The sequence below is a fragment of the Bacillus rossius genome, chromosome 1, assembly GCF_032445375.1.
Source record: "Bacillus rossius redtenbacheri isolate Brsri chromosome 1, Brsri_v3, whole genome shotgun sequence".
In the NCBI taxonomy this organism is placed as follows: Eukaryota; Metazoa; Arthropoda; class Insecta; order Phasmatodea; family Bacillidae; genus Bacillus; species Bacillus rossius.
The window spans coordinates 350786207-350811287 of record NC_086330.1 but is presented as its reverse complement, the minus strand read 5'-3'; the positions used below and the strand labels follow the sequence as shown (position 1 = coordinate 350811287).

The window sequence follows — 25081 nt, the reverse complement described above, 5'->3', positions numbered from 1 at the left end:
AGTAGAGATGCCTCACAAGCCAAGCAGCCAATGGGCAGGCGACGTTTGTCCGAGTGTGCGGAGGATGTTGGAGTCTATCTTGGGGTCATTAAACCAGCGAATTTCTCCAGTCTCAAAGCAATGGTTTATCTTGCAGACGGCCACCGGTTACATGGGAACAATCGCTAACGTACTTCAGTCTAATGAGCAATGAGATATTTTTCGCGAAAAGAGAAAATACGCGCCCCTACGTATAGTCTGGGTAGCAGTACCATTGTTACTCATTTACCCGTCACTTGCAAAGCGACACATGATGTCTGCTTACAACCACGTGATGTTGTTTACGCCAGAACTGTAGACAGAAAAAAAGTGGCGGAAGGATACGTTGGCCATCGGTACTACTTTCGAGTCCTGTCAAATTTGAGACAAGATATAAAGGACACGGACTATTCGTCTGGCGACATGTTATTTATAGTAGTTTAAAGCCTTATTTAATTTCCTTGGATGATTAAAATAATTATTGTGGACATATAGCAGTGCTAGTTTGCACTGTATGTCACAGAGAAAACCCGAAAAGCAGACAAAGAAAGATGACCAAACACACAGAATACCAGCCAAAATTAGCCCTTGTCAAATGTTATATTTCAAGAGAGCACAGAGAATTCCATGGAAAAAAAATTATTTAGATAATATCATACTACAGATTTATCGCTGTTTTTTTCTCTAAATGTTTCATTGTTGTCAGTCCACTGTGTTTGCATGTGCTGTGATATTGTTTACATAATTAATTCCACGGAATTCTCTGTGCGGTCTTTAAATTTATGATTTGAAATCCGCGGATTTTAGCTTGCTTTCTGTGTCTTTGTGTATTAATTTTTCTTTGTCTGTCCTCCAGGGTTTCTTTATGGCAATAGAGTACAAAAGGCTAGCAATATCGTGTGTCCAAAATAATAATTTAAATATAACTTTTTCATTGAAAGATTCATTTAAAGAACGTGAGCTACATGGCCCTGTAGAGCAGCGATGCTAGCTGCATGTCGGGCAGGAATTACTGCACGCATTTAAATTCAAACTCACTGTTACAAGTTACACCAAGAAAATCTTTTTTGTTGTTAATGTTTACAAACTCAACATAAATCACAACAAAAAGCAATTGAACATATATACGATAATGATCCGACAACCATTATTTCCATAGTGACACGTAAATTTTTTAAGTCATATAGTTTCTGATTAGTCATGAAATTAAATGTTTCAGGTAATAAGTTGTCTATAATTTCTCTCTTTCTTTCGTTGAAATGAATCTATGGTTACAATATGCTGCCAGAAGAAGATAAGTCTTGAGGCCGCCTCTCATTGGCTGACACGTAGCCGCAACAAGCTGACTGTACTAAGAACCCTGCCTAACTGGGCACATATACGCTGTGCAGAGCTACAGATAAAAATAAACATGATTTTTGAAAACGACTCAAGATATCCTAGGGGAGTCTGTTTACGCAAATAACTTAAGAATCAGTTGAGGGCGGATGAGTATTTCTGTTTCCGGATTTATTTTTTAAACTGAAATTTTTCGAAGACTGAAAATAGTTAAAATACGTGTTTTCAAAAATATTATTGTGGGAATAAAGCAACCGGTTCTTGACTTGCGTTACAAATTTATCTTCATTTCTCCGCAATATAATGTTATGACTACCACTCAGATCTGATAGTTGTCTCAAGTACACGAAGTAGACTGCGCACTCCGCAGCCTTGCATCACGCTAGAAGCACCAGCGAGCGTCGACGCAAGTACATCCCTGAGCTCTCGGTGCCTGGTTGTCACCGTGAAGATGCTGACTGCGAAGCGCGGCGAAACGTCGCTTGGCTTCAGCACCGAGACGTGAGTTCAACCACACTGTCATTACAACTACCGGAAAGACCTGAGAACACATTTGCTCTTCTTCTTCAAGGAAAAAAAATCTGTGGTAGGAACCATGTTTCGGTACCCACAACCCATTTATACTATTAATGTAGGGTTGTTTATGCTACGCATGGTTTTGTTACAAAATATGGTCTATAATGCTGTTTAAAAATTATCCAGAGCTATCTGCGTAAATTTACCGACACAGAGTTCACCTGCTTTGAACATGAATGAAAAAAGATTAATCTTGGAATAGTAGCAAAACATTCTAATACTGGTTACGTATAGGTACAGCAAGGACACACTTTTTTTTGTCCACAAGTGTGTTCACCTTTGTTTATAACGAAAAATACACTCGGAAGTCAAAACACAGCGTAGTTTATACGAAGAGTAACTTACTTGATATTACGAATAAATCTTCGTTTATTTAAGTTAAATTATTCGATAAAAATTCCCGTAAATTTACTGTAATTTCTAAGGCGTACAGATCATTCTGGTGCTGGTACTGAAGTTTTGGAACTACCATTCACATGAATGTTAAGTGTTATAATCTCAGACAATTTAAGTGTTGTACAGGTTTAAACTTCTATAACACCATTGATGTCAAATTTATTCCTTCGGCACCTACAGAAGCGGCATCTTGGAATGAGAGTCGGTTTGAAGTCATGGCCACCTCGTAAAACAGGGATTAAAAATGGTGAAAGAGATAACTGTATTTTAATGTAAAGATCCACTACCTAGTTGAATATTATACATATACGTTAAGTAGTTGTAGTAAAATGTTTTAATCAATATTTATTTATCGTGGATAGTTACTGATATATTGGTTACCTATTTATAGAGACCGGAAAAATTCGCGGATTCATTTCACGTTATGATAGAATATCAACTACTGTACTTTTATATTGATTCTCTGATTGGCTCACAGTTTATCTGAAGGACTTTGAGCCAATGAAAAACATTCATCCAAAAAAGTATCGAATCGCAAGCGTCCCAGTTGACAGGTGTCACGAGTCAGTAGCCAATGAGCAGGTGGCATTTGCCCGAGTGTGTAGGAGATTGTGGAGTCTAACCTAGAGGTCATTCAACGCGCGAATTTTTCCAGTCTCTACCTATATATGATGACTTCTGAAGCATAAATTTGGAAAGTATTGGACGCATTATGAGCGAACGTGTATTAAAATCGTTACATTTGTGAGCTTAATTTGTTTTCAAAACGATTTGACTAGGATGTTACCCGAGTATTTTTTTCAACCCATGTTGCGCAAAAATGTACGGATTTATTTGCGGTATTAACCGGAAAAACCTCCACAATTTTTTTTCTCTCTCTCATGGAGCTGTACTGGATTATACGTACTCGCCATGGAATATTTTCCCTTGATTTTAATCACAAGGTGGGTACATAAAGTTTTTTTCATACATAATTTATTAACTCGAAGCGATCCCGGGCAACAAGCGCATTAAAAACCCACTTGTTTCGTTCACAGGAGACAAATTTTCGTCCACTCTTTTTTTGATGGTGAACCTAAGTGCGAAGAAATTTATGCAACGTCACGGGTTTGATATTAAACTTTTATACTCCCTGGGAGAGACAGACAATTTCCTTCAAGCTCCCCCTTAAAAGAACTTTTCCGCCCGCTCAGAACCAGCTTACGGCTCTATAAACTTAAAAATGGTCCTCCATAAACAAATTTTCCTCAAAGAAGGATTTCAGAAAAATAATTTTTAAGTGATTCGGTGCTATAAACAGACAAGGCATGATATGAAAATTAAAAAAAAGAAAAACTCATTTATAACGTTAAATAAATGTATATCACTCTTGTTACTCGGAGTTTTGTGGTAGGCAACATTAATTTAATGATTCAGAATATTTAGAAGTGAAGTACACATGCACGATTACGTTTCATAGAAAAAAAAGGTGGTGTTCTAATGTTTCTCTATGAATCGTATAAAAAACTTCACTTCTAAATATTCTATAACCTAAGCCGCACACCGCCACGTGGAGCAAGCGGCCCGCCAAGTTCTCTGCACCGTCCGCAAACTTTCAGCGTCAGAAATCGTTTAATAAAAAAATTTTTTTCAGATTCAGCTGGCTGGCAGCTGGGGGGAAACGACTAAGTCGCACCCAAAAAACCAGTGCCCCTAAACACCACAAGCCGACACAACCGTCCAAGCGCCCAACCCCCGCATGGTAGACTCTTTCTACTCTGACCAACTCTTCTTCCTGAACCATCCTTCTGTTCCTGTAACCAACCTGCTTGTAATTAATGCATGAAATTTTTCATCCCGCATGAAAGTGCCCAGGGTTTTCCCTCTGTCTATGGAGGTTTTACCTGGGCCCAACTTATCTAGTTATAGTCTAGTATTAAGAAGGGGAGTTAGTCATGGCGCCAATTGCAGCCATGGCTGGCCAATCCCCGAACAAGCACACGATGCATGCTCCCTTGTCTGCATGGCTTAAACCCAGCATGAATAGGCGTGAAGGCTTCGGCCAAGGACGCACCTAGAGTCTTCCCTAACCCAGACCCTCCCAAACAAAATACACTTAGTTTTAGTTAGGTTAGGAAAAAAGAAAAAAGGAAAAAAAATGTTTAACGAGAACTTTCAATTAAAATTCGGCCTTTAAACTAAACTCCAATCGCGCCCAATGAAGTTTCACTTAAAATAAAGTACAAAAAAATGTCACCCAAGACAAATTATATAAAAAAATTATATTAAAACGTTTGTAAGTAAATAATAGTTTTCGCGCGATTTTACAGTTAGCTTGTAGGCTACTCACCATGCTTCTCATTGGCGAACATTGTTCGTGACGTCAGATGCAGACGGTGGCTGTCTGACCTGGGAAGTTTTTAAGTTCGCCGGCTGTGGTCAGACAGACAGATCCGCGCTCCGCGAAACTGCGCTATCGGCATCTGACGTAGTAGGTCACGTGATCCAATCAAATGCCATATTCGCATCTGCACATCAGCTCCAGAAACGCCAGACAGATGCAGACGGTTCAGGTGTCTTGGGAGGCTGATGGGGGGAGGGGGGGGGGAAGGCCTCGGACTCACGTACGATCCGTCTCTCCCTACACTCTTTTTTTGTCTGGTGCGGCATTGTTAGAGACCTGCAAAATTCGCGGATTCATTCGGTGATAGGCTAGAATTCAAACACATATACCTCTTAGATAATTTAGCTATTGGCTTACTGTTCATCTGGACGAATCTCAACCAGTTATAAACCCTCAACCAAAGAAGGATCGAATCACAGACAAACCAGCTGAGACGACTTACAAGTCGGCAGCCAATGAACTTGCGCTATTTGCCCGAGTGTACAGGGGTATGTGCAGTCTATCCTGAAGACCATCGAAACCGCGAATTTTGCAGGTCTCTAGTAATCGCGCGAACCTCAGACAGTCACAGAGCTTTTCCGTCATGGGCGTGGAGAGGATTTGTGGGAAAAGTATGAGGGATGGGGGGAACCGAAGGGAGTTACACTGTTAGAAATAACAGTAAATTTACGGACTTTCCAATGAAGAATTAAACTTTAAATAAACGAACAGTTATTCGTAATCTCCAGATGACCGGATATTTGCATAAACTACGTCTGTTTCCGACTTAAAGAGTTCAGTGTTTCCTTGTCAAACAAGGTAAACACAAGCGTGAGAGGAAAAATAAAGAAGAGATTTTTGCTCTGTATTCAACAAGATTTTGAATGTTTTATTAATATAATATGATTATTATTGTTGATTTATTTTCTAAATAAGTTAATTCAGTACTGTAAATTTTCGTAGATAAACTGCAAATGTACGAAGGTCCTTGGGTAATTTTTAACCAAAATTCTTCGTAAATATAAGGTGAAAATTTTTATTTATTTTATGAATAGATCTGTTTCAGGGGAAGTGGGAGACACGGACTATCCTCCAAGCAAGTGCCTCCCCCGGGAATTCTTTTTTTAAAAGGCGAGGCTTAAAAACGCATTTTAAATCTATCTAAGAACCCTTAAGTGGTTATTTACACCCCCAATATTCTTAAATAAAAATTTTTACGTTATGGATGTTTCACCAACACTTCTTATGCTCATGTCCTAATTAGTTTTTTTTAAAGATATGATTACTCTCAGAATATAGAAAATTTAGGGATAAAAATTGAAACATACTTAAATAATTTTACGTAAATCAGATAATGAGTTGCAATAAAAAAATTTATAGTGCTTCACCCTGCTCCTCCCGGACTAATCCATTATTCTCCGCTAAGACATAACCTACTCTGTGACTTATCCCTTCCGTGCTCCATCAACTTTTTACTGTTTTGGGTTTTGTCGTTGGTCCACACAAAATGGCGTTTTATGAAAGATAATATGATAAAAGTGCTTGATAATGTTAGAAAAATCATCGATGTTTGTGTGTCTTATATAATATAAAAAGATGCATTTTCAAATTGTGGTACAGGAAACGTTGCATCCAACAATTTTTTTTGGAAATCTTCAAGAAAATCCATCCAAATGCCACTGTTTATACGCTCAAGAGAAGCTAGGTACAACACTGATTAGTGATCTCACGTCCACTCTTGAACGCTGTCTTGTCCGATGTCCGGTCCAGTACACATACGGAGAGCAGAGCTTCGGAAGAAACAAGAAATGACGCGATTTTAAACTGCTTGAGATATCCGACTTTTTGTCTGTTTACGGAAAAAGCGTTCAAAAATACGCTCAGGGCATATGAGTAGTTCCGTTTCCGTGTTTGGTCTTTAAACTATTTTTAGAAAAGAGAAGATGGCTGAAACGCGTGTTTTGAGAATAATTTTTAGGCATGAAACAAACATAAGGTCTTTATCTTCATTTCTCCGCTACGTAATGTTCTGGTTACCGCTCAGATCTGATAGTAAAGCCCTGTGAACGACGAGAAGACTGCGCTAGAAGTACCAGCGAGCGTCTATCATTCCAACAAACGTATACTCTCAACCGGCACGTGTCAAGTCTCCGATAGCATCCTTGCGAACGTGACGCCAAAAACCCAAGCATGATTTTCAGATTTCAGCGAAAGGGGAGTCGGGTGAGCGGGAAACTGTTCTTGACGTCACGCGGCGAGACGGCAGGCAGTGCCCGGGGCCGAGTTGAGGGAGGCACGCGGCTGTCGGATGCTTGAAGAATCATGCCGTGATAACTATAGTCGTGAAGAAGTGTACTGGTGGGGTTGAGGAGGGAGGAGTGAGGAGTGAGTGTTCCGGACGTCGGAGGCATGCTGCGAAAGGAAACGTGATCACAGTTTAAACTGTTATCCTCTCCGCCGGGCGGAAATTTTGCTCGAAAACAAGGCAACTTCCGCGGAGAGTTAAGATATTTTTCCATCTTCGCCACGAGATGGAAGGGGACAGAGAGAGAGAGAGAGAGAGAGAGATGGAGGGTTGTGTCTGAAGTGAAAGAAGATAGCGGTGCGTCGGGACAAAGCGCCACACCCCCTTTCTCCCACACCCCCTTCTCCCCGGGTGTTCTTCGACTCCGACTCCGACTCCGACACGATCCATTTCCTCCATGCTCACCCCGGCTTGCTTCACAATTTTCATCCCCATCCCTTGTGCGTCACACTCACGTCTCTCTCTCTCTCCCCCTTCCCCAAATGCTTCCTTTCCCCGCGATCGTATTCCTTTGAGAATAAAATATTTGTACGTCTTAAAAAAGTATTTTTTTTTTAGAATAGTTGCAAATAATGTTTTTTTTTGTGACTCTGCAAAGTTAACTACTGTTGCGTGACCAATAAATTTCTACGACTGTGCATCTCACAGACGTGCATTATCGTGATTTAGCTCGTGCTGGTCAATGAATAATGCTAAACTTGGCCCACACAGTTCCAAAAAACATCGCCTGGAATCTTCAACTCGGGTACAATGTACCTTTTAAGGAAAATTCGAGGTGGATTCTGCTTTTGACTTCAGTGAAAACGACCCGATGGAAAGTTAGTTTTGTCTCGTTTGGTAGCAATAGTTTACCTACGCTTAATAAAAGACTGTAGTCATACATATGCTACCCATGCATGCACACAGTCACAAAACATTAACAAACAAATTTTTAAAATAAAAACAATAATATAACGACTGGAGTGATATATATAAGCTTGTAAAGTATAAATGCAATCAAATTAAAAAAAAAATAATAATGCTCAGAATTCAATATTAATATAAACACGTGTATACAAGTAGTTATTTAATTTAGTATATAAACAAGTAATACTTTAATAAATAATGAAAATTTATAATGTCTGCTCACCGTATGACCTTGTTTGTATATGCCTCTCGGTACTATCACGTGTGTAGTAGTGTTGTGGGCAGGGAAAGGTAATGGACTATAATCTAGCAGTATACACCCTTCCGTCACGTAAAGCACCGGTACTTCAATTGCAATAATAAACACTAACAAAACATACCCTTGCCTATAGATTGCAATAAAACCTTTAGAGTGAGACAGAAATACTTAGCTACAATATACCAATAATAAATAAATATATGTATATGGCTTCAGAATATTCGGTTACAGAAATAAACAATTTACAAAGACCTCCCAGGGTAGCTTGCAAAGGTATGAGACTGACAAAACAATAACAATAAATGATTGACAGCTATTAATATCGATAGGCTCGCTCAGTCAGCATGTAAACAAACACCATAGTTCAGTCTTTCAATGAAACAGGCTAAGTAATCTGTGCCAGACAAATGCAAATTAAAGCTGGAATTTATGTCGGACTCTCTCACCACAACAGTTATCATTTTCACAAACTATAGTCTCCACATTAATATTAGCTCTCAGAGTTCTTAATTTTTATATTATAACCCAGTGGTAGGCGCAAAATCTAGTACCAAGACCACTGGGTTTGACTAAAACTGATGTTTACAGTGCTGACGCAGATGGATTGTTCAATACTTGTCACTTCAACACAAATCGTTGCTAGGGTAATTTAGATTACGGTATTTAAATTATATTTAACCTCCAATGGCGTAACGAGGAATCGTCACCTGTGATGCGCCGTCGTAGAAATATCAGCCAGTATAGGGGATACAAGTAGGACGGCGGTGAAGCGACTTACATACGGCGATTATTGCGTAGCAGTCACGCACACTCTCGGTCCTACATCGCAGCTCAGCCTATCCTGAAATGATACTCGGCTATACGATGAGTCACGTCCTTATGCCTGTACTTAAGGCAGTTGCTATCTCAAATTTTCTAAAATCGCTAAGTCGAAATTGGCGTCAAACTCTTCTGCTTATTGTCACCAGTCACAACTGCGGAGGTACAAGGAAATCCCCGAATAAACGGGAAATTGTACTTATATACCAGCGCCTTACTGGGATTGGTCCAGCGTTTGGCACCAAGACGCCAATAAGCAGCAATAAAAACAATAATAAGCAACAATAAAAACAAAAGTTATGGAGTGGTGCATTCACTACAAAAACACGTTGTAATTACTGACGTATAACCAAAAAGGTAAATGAAAATGCACTTAATAATTTAGGCGAAAATCCTTCCCGCGGCTTTTTGTATACAGGTGCGTAACCTCACTTCCTGTAATTTGCACCTGGGTCCAAAGAGTAATGTTCCTGTAGGACGCTCTCAGAACGTTAATACTGGAACAATAGAGCATTGTTCGTGGTAAACATAAGCTGAGGAAGAGACAGTACATAATGCTTATGTTATGAAATTTATATTTATTACGTTTAAACTCTATGTGTGCCTCGTATCAGCACAACAAATATTCTATATGTTTATACTAATTTTAATTATTTATTAAATTATATTATAATTTAGAATACTAATAAATTATACATACGGGAAATAACCTCACAAACACTCCCATGAAAACAGTCAGGAAACCAATAAAACTTCCACCAAAAATGGAAGCTTAGAAGCAATCTGACATCGTTATGAATTCTGGAACAAAACCTCACTTGTATAAATACACCTGAAACAGTTTATAAACACAATTACTATCACTAATATTCACAATAAATAAACGTTTTCTATAACAATCACTAAAGTATAAGATTTAAAAGCATGTGCATAGTTTTTATTTGTATGCAACACTTTTTTTTTTGTTTGTAGCCATATTTTTTTTCATTCTGTGAAAATTTCGTTGCATGGTGCGCGTGCATCATAAAAATTGGCTCTCAAAAAAATTTTTTTTTTCATAAAGTACCTAAAGAAGTATAACTTTAAAAAATTCTGTTATGTTGTCAGAGTGTTTCCGGGAGCTAATCTTGGGAAGCACGGAGGTACAGCAAGCAGGGCGTATCTGGCGCAACCCCCGCCTTGTCCCGACACTGCGACAACACCGTCGGGCCGTGTCCTTGCATCGTACATGCTGATCGGTCAACCGCGCGAATACGTACACCGGCTGGCACGGCAGCTCGCATGTTCCGTCGTGTACGCAATATGCAGATAACGCAGCGGCAACAGATGCGCGCTCAGCTAATTGCGAACACGGACAAGGTTTGCGTAAGGGGTTGGAGGTGGGGGGAGAGAGATATTTTGACATCGCTCGTTGTTCATGTTGGTCGCCTGAAAGGCCGGTGACTGATTTGAAGAAATTTTGTTACCTCTCTGGCGGACTCTGTTCTGAGTCAAAATATATTACGCGCAGCGCTGAAACAACACATGCTAATGATACGACTAGATATGATGCTTTGGTGCGAAAATGTTTTCGGCCAAGTTAGTTTACAAAAAATTCTAACTTATATTGAATAAAAGTTTTTTTTTTTTTTACCATATATAAATTTTCAAACGAACGACAGGCGTTCTTTTATGCACCAGATGCGTCCTCAAGTTTTTAACAGTTTTCAGGCCATAACAATCTTATATCTCGGTATAAAACATACGGCTAGAGTAATTTCATGAATGGAACAGATGGCTCGAATCAAAGTTCACAAAGCCAAAGGAAAACTTTATATTATTGAATATTTAATGAATTTTAACAAGATAGGTAGTATTTTAATACAGTTCCTTGTTGAAAATCGAGTCCAAAGTCGGGGTTAAGTATTTTTTCAGTCTTTTTTGCTTTTATCGTAGCTGTTTCTTTATATAGTTTAACCTTTCGCTGTGTAAATCGAATTATTTGATGGTCGACGTAGCTGATCCGGTAGCAAATTCTAGCAGCGGGTATGAAAACTTCGTGTGATTCGCGTCAAGAAATGTAATTGAAAACACAACTTGCTTATATTCTAAGTTAAATTTCGTGTCCAAGTTTCGTATTATAAGTGTATTTGCAACATGAGTACATGTGAATTTTCTCGTTACCGGATTTAGATGTTACACACCTTTGGCGAGTACTAAAATATTGCTCACATTTTTTTATCGTGTAATATTGATAATTTTCCTTCATTGAGACACAAATCACACATAAAGTTATTTTAAGGCGGTATAAAAAGGTGTAGATTGGCTTTATTATAACAGTTGTAGTAAGTTTTCAGAAACAAATTCAAAACTTGATGTCAATGACTTCACAGGCGAAATTACTTATGCAGTCAGACACTTCTAACTTCAGAAACGCCAATAAATTATTACGTACCCTACACTTTGACAAAGTAAAATATTAAACTACAAAAACATTGTAATGGTCTTAAGATACTTGGAACCAAAATAGTTTCTCTTTGTTCTTTAAAGAACAACACAAGCCTATTTCGCAGGTCAAAGCCATTAAATGTAGGCAGTAAATTTTGCAGAAATAAAGTGTATTGAAGCCAAATAAACAGTAAATCTTTTCGCAATCAATCACCAACCCTAGATATGATATATTTTTTACGATTTATTAAAAACAAAAATAATAATAATTCGTCGTGTGGGAAACTACCAGGTTCGTAAATGGATAGCCCAATTAACGATTTTACTACACAGTTTTATTGATTTCCAATATTTACATCACAAACAAACAATCTTCTAAAAATGCCTAATGATCAATTACACTTAAAAATGTTTACTCCCCAGTCACTCGGTTCTTACACACTGCACACCTCGCTGGGCCGCACCTCTGGTGCAACTCTCGCCGCAGCACTCCTCGTGGATCTCCGTCGTGGGACTCCGTCGCCACCATCGCACTTCCCTTCGCCGAGGATCCGCTCGACGCTTCGCTCGGAACTTCGCTCGGGACTCTCGTCGCAGACTCTCTCGCCCCCGTACTCCACCGCACGCGCGGCACTATCGCCCGTAAACGCCACCGCGGGAATACTCCCAACTCCTCACTCACTGACTGCCCTGGAGGCCGGTGTCCTGGGCTTATATATCACAGGCGCCACTTCTAGAATTCACGAGCGCGGCTGGGGCCAGTCGCGTCATTCCGCGCCGACCCGACGGCAGAATTCTCTCGAAACACGCGTCGGCGGCTCGCGTAACTCCGCAGCTGTCAGGTGTCATGTTAAAGTGTCAAAGGCAGAGCGCCGGTCGGGAAGTGGAGGGCTGGAGGGAGGGGAAGCGGCGACCCTTGTAATCCACCAGGTGCGCGCGGCACGTCTCACGTTGCGGTGGCAGCGTGACGTCAGCCAGCTCTGCAACTGCGCGCGCCGCGGCCCTGCTTACGTTCGTAACAATATGGATAGATTTTGGTCTTTCCTTACGGATCACCAACACAACTAGTGTTTACATTGACATATACATTTGTTTACAAATATCGTTTCTTCTAAGAAGCGTTTTTATTACAACTGTACTTAGTATGCTAATCAGCGACATGAAGCACGAGATATTTAAATGCACTACTAGTAAAATTTGAAACAGTAACTGCATTAAAACTCGACTTGTAGAATTCGCGTTAATTTCTGGCTCCACGTTAGACTCCGCCAAAGTATGAATAATCATGACGATCCCATGTGTTCATTGGCTGCTACCACACTTCGCTTTCTCTCCGGGTCTTAAGTGATTTGGTGAGATTTTTTAAGGGGTTTATCGTTTGCTTACAGTTCTCGAGGGCAATTCGAAGAACCCTTGATCAAATGACAAGGGTCAAATCAAGTGTACAAACATATGCAATCTAGGATGTCTTTAAAATCCAGCAGGACGTTAGGAATCACCCATTATTGGATAGTTCTACTGGAAAATAAACCACTCAAAGTTGAGCTGAAATATTTTCTGTTGCGCAAATCGCATGCGCGGCCGATACTCTCGCAGACGGCCACTAGTCACTAGGAAGAAACCGCTGGTGTACGTATACCTTGTTGCAGTCTAATAAGCGTAGAGATTTATTCGCAAGAAATGCCTGCCCTTACCCATTTGTACGCAAAGCAGCCAGGGAGTAGATGCAACAACCAATGAGCAACACACACCTACTTACTCATGTTCAAATGATTGACTAACTGTTAAACATTGTGACGTAATAAACTACATGAACGCGCATTCCTATAACACTAGACTAGCTAAACATGTCTCAATAATTATTTTATCCTGTCAAAGTCCGAATGTTCCTTGCAGGACCCTTCATAAATGTGACACACTATTTTCAACAGACTGTACTATGATAAAACGTGAAATTTTTCAGGTCTATAGATATTTAGAATAAGGTAAAAACAATTTGTGAATAATCTATTTAAAGAATTTTCTACTGTTCTTTAAATTAAATCACGCGTTCTTTGGAATGAAAAGGTTAAAGATAAATGAGGTGAAGAAGGGTGAGGGGTTGAAAACATCTGAGTAGACGTTTGAATGAGTAAAAAAAAAAAAAAAAATGTAACTAATGGAGAATGAAATATACGGGCGAAATTCTTTTCAAAAGGCATTTCCATGACATTCGGACCGAGAAAGTGGCGGGGGATATATATACATTTTTTTTTTGTTTCTTCGCGGGTAAGCAGATCTCTTTTTCAGGATTTTTTTTTCTTTCCTTTCTGCTCGGGAGCAAAAGCTGGCTGGGAAAAGTGGAGCAGTATGAAAAAAAAAAAAAAAAAAACCGCGAGGGGGGGAGGGGGAGGGCGAAGCGATTTTGGGGGCGCCGAAGCTTTCTGCGCCATTACACTCGTGAAGCGAGCGAACCTCAGCTGGTAGCAAGTGGACGGTTGGAAAATAAAAGAAACGGCGGGGTAAAAAAAAAATAAAGGTTTTGCATGGGCGAGGGCGTAAGTGCAAAGCTCGCCGCAGATGTCGCTCGCCTCGCGATCCTTTGCGGAGACGTCACACGCGGTGATACCTGCTGGCTCGTTACAGTATACTGTACAGTATACCGAGTACAGTACAATGCAAATATTTTTTTTTTGGTTTGTAAACGGAACAGAAGTATTCATGTAAAATTACAGATAGTTGTCAAATAGTACACACGCATAAAAACAACTGTACTGTACACAAAATAAATTTTTCGCAGTAAATACTATGTTCGGATTCTTACCCGGGAATTTGTGCTTTGCGTTGATCCAGTACCTCCAATAGTTAACAGTTATTTGTAAACCGTTACCTGAATAGCTTTCCGGTATTAACTGCGCTCATTAATAAGCACCATAAAACAAAATAAAGGTCAATTACTGAATATTCTAAAATCTTTTCCGTGTCTCAAAAAAAAAAATTATGCCTGAATGACACATCAATTAAGATTTAAAATTATGCTCCAATTTTCGTAAGAAATACTCAGCAATATCTTGAAAACTGTATTCCGTAAATGCAAAAAATAAGCATTGCCACGTTTTTCAAAGTTACAATATTGTTACGAAACTTAAGCAGGGCCGCGGCGCGCGCGTGTTCGGAGCTGGCTGGCGGCCCCGCACGGTCACTGACGTCACGTGGCCGCCGCTCACGTGACATATGATACGCGCGCCTGGTGGATTACAAGTGTCGCCGCTTCCCCTCCCTCCTCCACCCCCACCCCCCGCTTCCCACGCGACGCTCTGATTCGGCGCCGTTAACCTGACACCTGGCAGCTGGGGGAATTCCGCCTGCGAGCTGCCGACGCATTTCTAGATAAATCTGGCGTCGGGTCGGCGCATGGATGACGCGACTGGCCCCAGCCGCGCTCGACACTTCTAGAAGTGGCGTCTGGGCCTATATAAACCCGGGACGCCGGCCTCCGGGATAGTTTTCCCGCGGCGACAGTGCCGCGGGTGCGGCGGAGTTCCTGGGCGAGGATTTTTTCGGCGAGGGAGTTTCTCGGCGATAGTGCCGTGGGTGCGGCGGAGTCTGAGCCATAGTCCGTGCGATAGTGCCGCGGGTGCGGCGGAGTCCCGAGTGAAGTTCTGAGCGAAGCGTAGAGCGGACTCTCGGCGAAGGGAAGTGCGACGGCGGTGTCGAAGTCCCGCGACGGAGGACCACGAGTGGTGCTGCGGCGAGAGTTGCGCCAGATTTGCGGCCCAGCGAGGTGTGCGGTGTGTAAGAACCGAGTGACTGGGGAATAACACATTTTAAGTGTAATTGATTATTAGGCAATTTTAGAAGATTATTTGTTGCTGATGTAAATATTGGCAATCAATAAAACTGTGTAGTAAAATCTTTGATTAGGCTATCCATTACCAAACCCGATAGTTTTCTCACAACAATTATTTATTGTTTTAATAATTGTAACAATATATTTACAAACTATTTCTTGGCAACTGGTTTCCAAAGGAATCTTTTGTAAAAGTACAGAAACATTTTTTTCTGTGTACTCGTCAATAATTTAGCATTAATGAGAAATGTATACAAATACGTTCCTGCTCTCAAAAATGTGGTGCAATTTTTAGTAATACATTTTCTCACCAATCTAGGCTAGCCATTGCAGCATATATTAATTTTTATAAATGTAAATAATTGAAATTTGTTTATTAGTTGGTAAGTTACAAAATTTTACATGATTCAGAGAGGTCGAATTTTGGCACATTTCGTCATGTAGAAAAACAAATTACACACAATAAATTTCCTGGTATATCAGTGCTACATATATATATATAAATAAATATATTTAAATTTACATTTTAAAACTTATATAAAGGTAAAATTTTAACAAAGAAGGCCGTAAATAGGCTACACTGAGAAAGATTCTGAAATTAACGTTTTAAGTAAAAGTTGTTTTAAATTTGTCAAAATAACACACACACATATATATGATACAAAATAAGGCAGTGAGATGGCGCTTTTAGCGTTTGTTGGTTTCTTTCCGGTCTAATAGAGCATGGCTTCACGCTGCCCTTATTCATCAGCCAGTGACAACTCGTTGGCAGAATTTCCCGTCAGATGTCATGTCACAGATGCGGTGTCCGAGCACGGCGACTCGAGGTCAATGGGGGGGAGACTCCACGGCCGCCGCTGTCCGCCGAGAGTCGTCGAGCTGACGCCGTCTTCGCCGTCAGTCGTCACGTGGCAGGGACGCGTCAAAAAAAAAAAGGAATAATAACAAGTCCCGATCACACGATACCGCCCAGCAGCGCAAGATAAATAACCCCGACACGTGAGACTTCAATCATTTATACCGACGGCGCACGTGCTTGCATCGATCTTTCATCATTTTTTGTTGTATCGGTACAGGGGAAAAAAAATAAGCAGTCTATTGATATCGTAGGACTGGTTGAAGGAGAAATGGGCGAAATATTCATCTCGCACGAAAGGATCACGTCTGTGCGTGTTTTTGTGTGTGTGTGTGTGTGTGTGTGTGTGTGTGTGTGCACGTGCAAGACACGTGAACATCCCTTCCGTTTCGAAGCAAGGGCCCCGAATATTTCCAAAACGGGGACGGGGTTACCCCTCCTCCCCGCACAAGCTGACAGGGAATGCCGCGCACTCTGTGATCCGCCCCGCGCCGAGAAGGCAGTGATATATTTATCCGCGCATAAACGTCGCGAGACCGCCTTCCGCCCTCCCTCCCTCCCCCCCCCCCCCCCGCCCTTTCTCCGGGAAGACGTCGCTTCCGAGAACTCGAGAAGGGGCGAGAACAGACGCTTACCGAAGGAGGAAAAGAGAGAAAAAGAGAACGAGTAAAAGCAAGAACGAGAGATCGAAATCTTAGAGAGAGAGAAAAAAAGACGAATAGAGACAGCAAAAAATAAAACGAAAGAGACTTGAACAAAGAGAAAGTAAGAAAAAAAAATTGGTTGTTAAGTCGGTTTACGGATGATAGTTTAACGTGACAACGTCATAACAAAACATTGATGAAATGATTGCATACTTTTATGAACAAAATTGAATCATTTTCATTTTAATAATAAAATAATTAATACTTGAAATTATACTAGTAATCAGATTTTTAAAATGCAAGAATAATTAACCTTTATTGCCGAAATTGTTGTTGTAATAAGCAATGGAAACCAAATTAACTTTTCACTTCTCTTTATAAACAGTCGGCGAAACAGTTCACGTGTAGATGACTTGTAATTAATTTTAAAAACTGGCGTTTAGCTATAAAGTTTAAATATAATTACGATCAAGTTTTCATATACCTAAAGAAACTGTAATCAAATATCTATCATCAATTATATTAATCTCCATAATTATTTAGTCAATTGTAACATAACCTATTATTACTGCACTCGCCGACAGCGTAACGGAACAATGAGCGTAACGGGACACAGGGTAACGGAACAATGAGTGTAACGGGACACAGTGTAACGGAACAATTTGCGTAACGGAACAATGGGCCTAACGGGACACTTTTTCGCGCGTGCAGCCGGCTTTCATCGATTTATTAGATTTTGTCATGTCAATAAAGTGAGAAAGTAAAATGTAAACTAACTATAGGGTACCAACGACGTACAAGTTGTTTCAAAGTAAACTGGCACCACAAAGGTCAGCAGATATAAAGTGAGCCACAATTCGACCGAAAATCTTCGGCTGCAGGTACATCACGAAAAGTTAAAAATTGTTGAATCATGTCTATTACTTATGGCCTAAATCACCATTCAATGCTGGTCTACGCATTTGCAGTTGGAGCTGGACAATTATTTCTTACAAATAAAAAAAAAGAAATTATTTACGATGGAACACTCAGAATCTGTACAAGTTTATTTGAAAAGATTTCTACAACCATCACGATATTTGTTGCTGCTGTTGGAGTTTTTTTTAATAGCTGTGGGTAACGTGTTGGAAATATGTATCCTTTATTTGCAATAAAAACTGTAAAAAAACGGATTGCAGATATGGAATAAGCGCAAAAAAAAACTTTAGGAACACTTAAGATCAGATAATCATAGAAAATCATGTTTGTATAGTGGTATCACTGCGAATACTATTTTGAATAGATACATCTGTTTTCATGTAAATGTACAAATTTACAAATACATGTAATTTTACATTAAAAATTTTGTTCCGTTTATCAAAAAAATATTACAGTGTAGCAGTAGGTATGCCATCTCCTGATAATTCCTTACGACGTGGTCTTTTGATGTGTTGGAATTAGCGAGGGAAGCTGTTTCTTCTGGTGATGGGGGCTGTGAAAAATGCTTTTGCTGCAATGTTTGAACGTTGCAATAATATCTTGAAAATGTTTGTACACCTTGTTGAAAATTATTCTACCAACCAACAGGAGCAAAGAGGTGCTACAGTGTTTAGACGCATATCGTGACCGGAAAAGTCTTCACGAATTACGTGTCTCTACGTATACCAATATATGATTTGGTTTAATGTGCATACAAGCAAAACGAAATATCACATGGGTTGAATACATAAAAAAATTATAGCGTAATTTTTTTTGGAATGTTGTGTACTGATGAACAATGACTTGCTTTCCTAGCAATACTTTAAAAACTTACATAACTAACGAAACGTCCGCAAATGTAAAAACCTAAACACATAATATTCTAGTTAGCTGTGCTGCATAAAGCATGTTAAGGTAAACATAGGTGTAGGTCACACAGAATCTATGAAAAATTTCGTTTAAATGTCTTTATGTACGATTATGAACATAAAATATCTAACTATGTCTAACTGATGTGAAATCTGAAGCAATGATTCATTATATCAATGTAACAACGAGAAAAAAGTAAATTAACATTGCGTTTTTATTTATACATTCGTATGTATTTTTGGGTCATTTTTATCAACGTTTATGAATACACAATATTTTGTTAGTATTGGCCTCGATTTTACCTACAGCTAGACTAAGATGTTTCAAGTAGGTTAGTGTAAGGTGAATGTTTTTGTAACTTTGAAAGAGCACGATAAACGTTAAAATATATGTAATAGTAATATACACATATGCACTCTACTTTTTACAATGGAAAAACTAAAATGTATTAATAAAATATCTCTATTGCAGAAATTCACATCTTATGGTCGGCGTTTTCAATTCATGCTCATTCGTATTTCAGACCTACTTAACATTACGGGAGTCATATATAGACGAGGAGGGGGGGGGAGATGCAAGCGTTTTCACGGTTTATTTTTGGAGTAATATGTGAGTTTGTTTCAAACTGCAATCAACTCGAATCTGCAATCAAGAAATAACACAGCGAAAATGCTGTTACAGCAAACGTAAGAGAGCAGTGAATCAGAGTTATTTTTCAATATGTCCCGAACCTTTTTTTTTTAATCCTTTAAGGTTTTATTTTAAAGAAGACTGTGATGTCGCGCACTTAGGGGAGTCTGAAACAAAAACCTTTATATCGCCAATAATGAGCCAACAAAAATCAACCCGCAATAATGATCCGTGGTTTAACTGGATTTGTGTACTGTAGGTATCTCTGGTTAGGAAATTCTTTTATTTATATGTGTAGTCTGTGTTAGATAACTTGTCTCAAAAAGTAGAACCTTGGTACCGTTTTCCCAAAATGTCACTTCCACAGCCACATTTATTTATTTTTTGTTTATGAATTACGACAACAACGTGATTTTGTTTACGAACAATGACAACACAGCTATTGTCAGCTGACAATAGCTCTCGCATTGGTCGGTTCTCTCCTAGGCAACGACAGAAGTATTGTTACGTCATGCGTTTGTTGTAATATAGCTTTGTGTACTGCTGCCTCGAAAACTTGTAATTATTGTGTTATATCTTCTAGGTTAATTTATTTTAATTTATTTTTAATTTTGCGCTTTAATTTCTGGACATAAAAAATTCAATTCAGTAACGCTAGCAACGAAAATTTTTTTCCTGCATGTGGATAAATTTATGATTTTTTTTTCGACCACCAGAGTAAATGCCAGTAATCGCAAGTTTTGCTATTGATTTTACATGATCGTTGTAACACTGTCAAAGCACATTCTAGCTGTAAGTCATACCAAGCCAAACCTGGAATCAAACATTTAGTTTCCAAGCCGTGGAACAGAAACACCGCTCAATCAAGAAATATTTAAACATAAATTATTTTGCGAGAGCAAACTTATTTATATTCGCTTGTTAAATACGCCACCATGCCGTAGGTATATGATTGTCAAGCAAGTTTACTGCCAGAGAATTCTTACTACAAAAGTTTCATAAGCTCAACGATTTTCTAATCAGTACGACACAGATTCTATCAAGGGCATATTACATATTTTACATTTTAAGCGCTTCTTATTCTTTTTTTCCTTCAAAGATTTTTTTTTTAAATCTGCTTTTGGAAAAGCTGTTTGATTAAAATGTGTAATTAGTTCCTTAGAGGAATTTTCTAACAGTGCCAATCAGGCGCAGATCAAAGAAGGGGAGAAAAAAAATCTTATGTCGTATATTAAAATGAAGACAGGTCTTTCAGCTGGGACACCAATACAAGTCAACAACTTTAGCCTTTATGAAAACTAATATCAACACTTATTTCAATGGATCATAGCTAAAAATCCACATACCGTGTTATTTACAAATGCACTCATTTTTTAGTACTTTAGTAATTAAGTATATTAGTACAATTTTCAATTTCGTTGTTTCTTAGATACAATTAGATACAGATTCAGTTGACAAGGACCAGCAAAAATAGTTTAGCCTGTAAAGTTTTACTTTATGAATTATTGAAATGTAAATAATAATAAACAACACTAAAGATAAATAAATACTTACTACAAATAGTTTTATGCTACTGTAGGTAACCACATCAAAACAATAAAATTATTAACAACCTTTAAAAAATACAACGGTAACAGAAATTAATGACTAATGTTTTCAACAAAATATTTTCTGCAGATATTTTTACAATTGTCAATGCACTGGTGTAGTAATAGATGGTTTGCTTTGCTTTTTTTTTAACTCTAACGCTGTATACGAGAAATTTTAGCTGTAAAGACGTAAAAAATAACGCAAATTGATATTATTACAGTAAAAATATAACATCATAATATAATTATTATCCAATCAGTTTTATGCAAGCTTTATGCTTGACGTGTTTCAGTTCTTGAAATATATAGGAATTTGTAGACAAATTATGAAAACAATCAAAAAATAATCAATTTCGGCACAGCCTACAGGCGTAGGTAGATTTCGAAGTGCCTATTTCTTCTGGAAATGTTTGGAAACTTCTATAAAATCACAACGAATCTGACTCTAAGAATGTTTTGAATTTCTTCCTTAGTTTCAACCCTTTTTTTACGGCAATAGTTTGTTTCATATAAAATTGTTTAGATAAGGTTTAGGATTGTTACAGTAAATGATAACGGATTTGATAGAATATGAATTTTAAAAAAATATTTTTTTTTGTCTTTGAACCCTTGTTAGTTCCATCCCTTGCAGGAAAAATTTATTACATAACAATTTACTTTAGACCTAAGATTTAGAGAATATTAAATAATTAAAAAAAATTAACAATTAATTCAATAGTGTTCATTTTAGGAAAGTTTTGTTTATTTTATTATTTCAACACAAGGTTTTTTCAAACCCTTTGCAATAATGGTTTGCATTATCAAAAATTGTAGTTGATAAAAGTTTTAGATAACATTTATTAGATTTACAAACAATATCAACGGATTTGATTGTATGCCTACTGAGAAAAATAATTTCTTTTTGTATTTTAACTCTTATTAATGCTCCCTTTGCAGCAGCAGTGGTTAGTTTCAGACAAAGGTATTAGATAATATTTATAAGGTTTACACACAATATTAACGGATTTTATAGTGTGACTACTAAGGAAGTTATGAATTTTTTTTGTCAATCAAACCCTGTTTATTCCACCCCTTGCAGTAATGTTTGATTCTATGAAAATGATTTCAGACGAAATGTGTAGCTAGTAATTTAAGGTTATACAATAAATCAGAACAAATTTAATAGTGAACATTGTACAGAAATTATGCATGTTTTTAAAATCTACACCTGTTTTTTCATACCCCGTCAAATATGGCTTGTCTTAACAAATTTCTTTTGAGAGAAACGTTTTAAATAAAAATTATAAGATTTACAAATATTTTGAACGAATTATGCCCACGAACATAGTTATAAATTTTTTTGTCCTCTAACCCTTGTTTTTTCCATTCCTTGCAGTTATGTTTGGTCGTATAAATAATGTTTTTAGACAAATGTTTTTGGTATTATTCCTACAAGTTATAATACGTTAAAACGAACGTGATATTCATTATATTATGGGAGCTATTGCCGGTTTTCTGTTTTTCAAAAACCTTCCCTATTTCTATCCCTTTGGTCGGATATTGCCTATTAACGAACTCTACCGATATGATCCATATTTATATTTTATGTATTAGTTTGGAAGTAATTCGTGAACACATATGGCAGTTATCGTGTTCACAAAAATGTGATATATATATATATATATATATATATATATATATAAGTATGTAAACTTTTGAGTTGATGGTGGTTTTAGGCCTATGGACCATGAAACGAAAAACTATATAAAAATTTCCAGAAGTCGCATCATGTTAACTGCTACAGTCGGTAGTATTTCTTCGAAATTACCTAAATGAACTTTGCCGAGGTGTTACAAAGGGGAAAAAAATGTACTTTTACAAAATATTCCTTGAGAAACCAGTTGCCACGAAATAGTTTGTAATACAAGAAAAGATGTTGTAAATTCGTACACAACATGGCTATGATTATCTTTTGCATGCATATATGAAATAGATTTTTCAAAATAATACTGAGTATTGCTTACGAAAACTGGCGCATGATTTCATATTTTAATTGATGTTTTATTAAAAAACAATTTTTTTTAACCACAAAAATTATAATCGTTTTATCAACAATTTGACTTGCTTTTGTTGTATAATGCTTATTATGTGCGCAGTTAATACTGGAAAGCTGTCCAGGAAACGGTTTACAAATAAATTTAACTACTGGAAGTACTGCAGCACAAAGCATAAATGACCGGGCAAAATACGAACCCAGGATTACTTCTAAAAATATTTACTAGTGATAAAGGTTTTTTTTTCATGTAAAAATATAGATCATTTTTACATGAGCATTTCTGTTCCGTTTGCAAAGAGAATTTACTGTGCAGGTACTAGTCGGCTCGACAAAGAAAATGAGACGTTATCCGCCGAGTCGAAGTTAACGGTCACGTACCCAACTCTTTAGAAAGAAAGAAAGAGAGAGAAAGAGAGAAAGAGAAAGAGACACAAGTCGGAGTGAAAGGAGGTGAGGTTCCGCGGAGCGCGACACGCCTAAAAGACCGCGGAGAATGGGACCTCTCGGACGCCCCCCCCCCCCCCCAGGCACCAAGTCGAGGTACAGTTTCCACGCGAGGTGGAGGTCGGGGTCGGAGGAGCGCGCGTGTCTGGAGGAGAGCGTTGTTCACGATCCTTGCGTCAGTTTCACACCTCGGCGACCTCTCGCGAGCTGGCGAAGAACCCCTTGCGGCACATCCCTTCCACCTTGTTCCCCCCCTCCACTACACACACACACACACACATCCCTCGGATCCTCTTGCACCCCCATACCCTCGCAAGTCTGCTGCCGCCACTTCCGTCCTGGGCCTTTACGTCCGGACCACCCCGAGGAGAGAGAGAGAGAGAGAGAGAGAGAGAGAGAGAGAGTGATACCCGCATCCGGGTTGGACCGCGACGTGACGTCGTCCGTCGCGGCGACAAACATATCGGGGAACATCTTCCTCTACCACGTGGTGTCGCGACGCACTTTTCCAAGAGCTGCACCCGCCCGGAAGGACGCTACGGGCTTCCCTTCGAGCCACACGTGACGAGAAACACACGGGTAGCAGGCACCAGACCGAAAACGTGCTAGACCGAAAAGGCACTAGACTGAAAAGGCACTTGACTGAAAACTTGCTAGACCGAAAACGCACTTCACTGAAAAGCCACTACTAGACCGAAAAGGCACTAGTCTGAAAAGGCACTCGACTGAAAAGGCACTACTAGACCGAAAAGGCACTAGACCGAAAAGGCACTAGTCTGAAAAGGCACTAGACCGAAAAGGCACTACTAGACCAAAGGTCATTCAACCAAAATTTCGGAGAAACGACTTTCGTTCTAGTGCCGGCACTGGAACTAGCACTAGAACGAAAGTCCGCTTTCTCCGAAATTTCGGTCAATTGACCTTCGGTCTTGTGCCTTTCAGTCTAGTGGTTTAAGGCCTACTGTCGCGTCCCCATACATACAGAAAAATGCAAAAATTCAAGTTTTTTTTTTTTTTCGGGCTAGGTTAAACTCCAAAAACGTAGGCCAAGTTGACTTCACGTGTCCACTGGATGCCGCCACATTCAACCTAATCTCCAGGTCGAAGATTATTGGGGCTGCTGTTCCGTGATCCAATGGAAATAGCCATGCAAGTGTAAATATATTTGAATTCTAGACAATCACAAAATAATAGTTAGAATTTAACAGTTTGATACATGCACATAGGGGTCCCAATTTTTGTTGAGAGGTGATTTTGCAAACAAACACACTTTGACAGCTGTATCTTAATATATATATATATATATATATATATATATATATATATATATATATATAAATCCAGTGTCCTGATGTTATTAATCGTAAGTTTCATAAGTCTCAAACAGATGGCGCCTTAAATCAGTTTTTTACAGACAACTGTTTAACTGACATAAATATTAAAAAATAAATAATAAATAATAATAAATAGTAAATAATAAATAATAGATGGCGCTACGTTTCAATTCAAATTTTATTTTTCTCCATGTTGTGCATTTTTTCGTTGATCAATGTACTACGTAACCTCGCTTTTTTGTATTATTTTTGATTTTATTCTCACGTGTTTTCAATTATTGTTATCTATCGTTAGCTGTCAATCGACATATATCTGCAGATATAATAATAAAACAAATAATATTAGCTAAAGAATCAGAGTTCATCAAATTTTATTTCATGTTAAAACATTTGTAAGTATTAATTAATTATACCTTTCCTGCAAATTTTATAATCTAAGTTTATAAAAATTACAAAAAATCTATGTATTAAGTGATTTCTTTTTATT

The 25081-nt window shown here is 38.4% G+C and overlaps 1 protein-coding gene across 2 annotated transcripts in view; it reads right to left on the bottom strand.

Moving 5' to 3' along the window:
• The window catches only part of LOC134528214 (connectin-like), a 903159-nt gene that overhangs the window by 149460 nt on the left and 728618 nt on the right, over positions 1-25081 (bottom strand). The gene's annotated exons all lie outside the window — the stretch shown is intronic.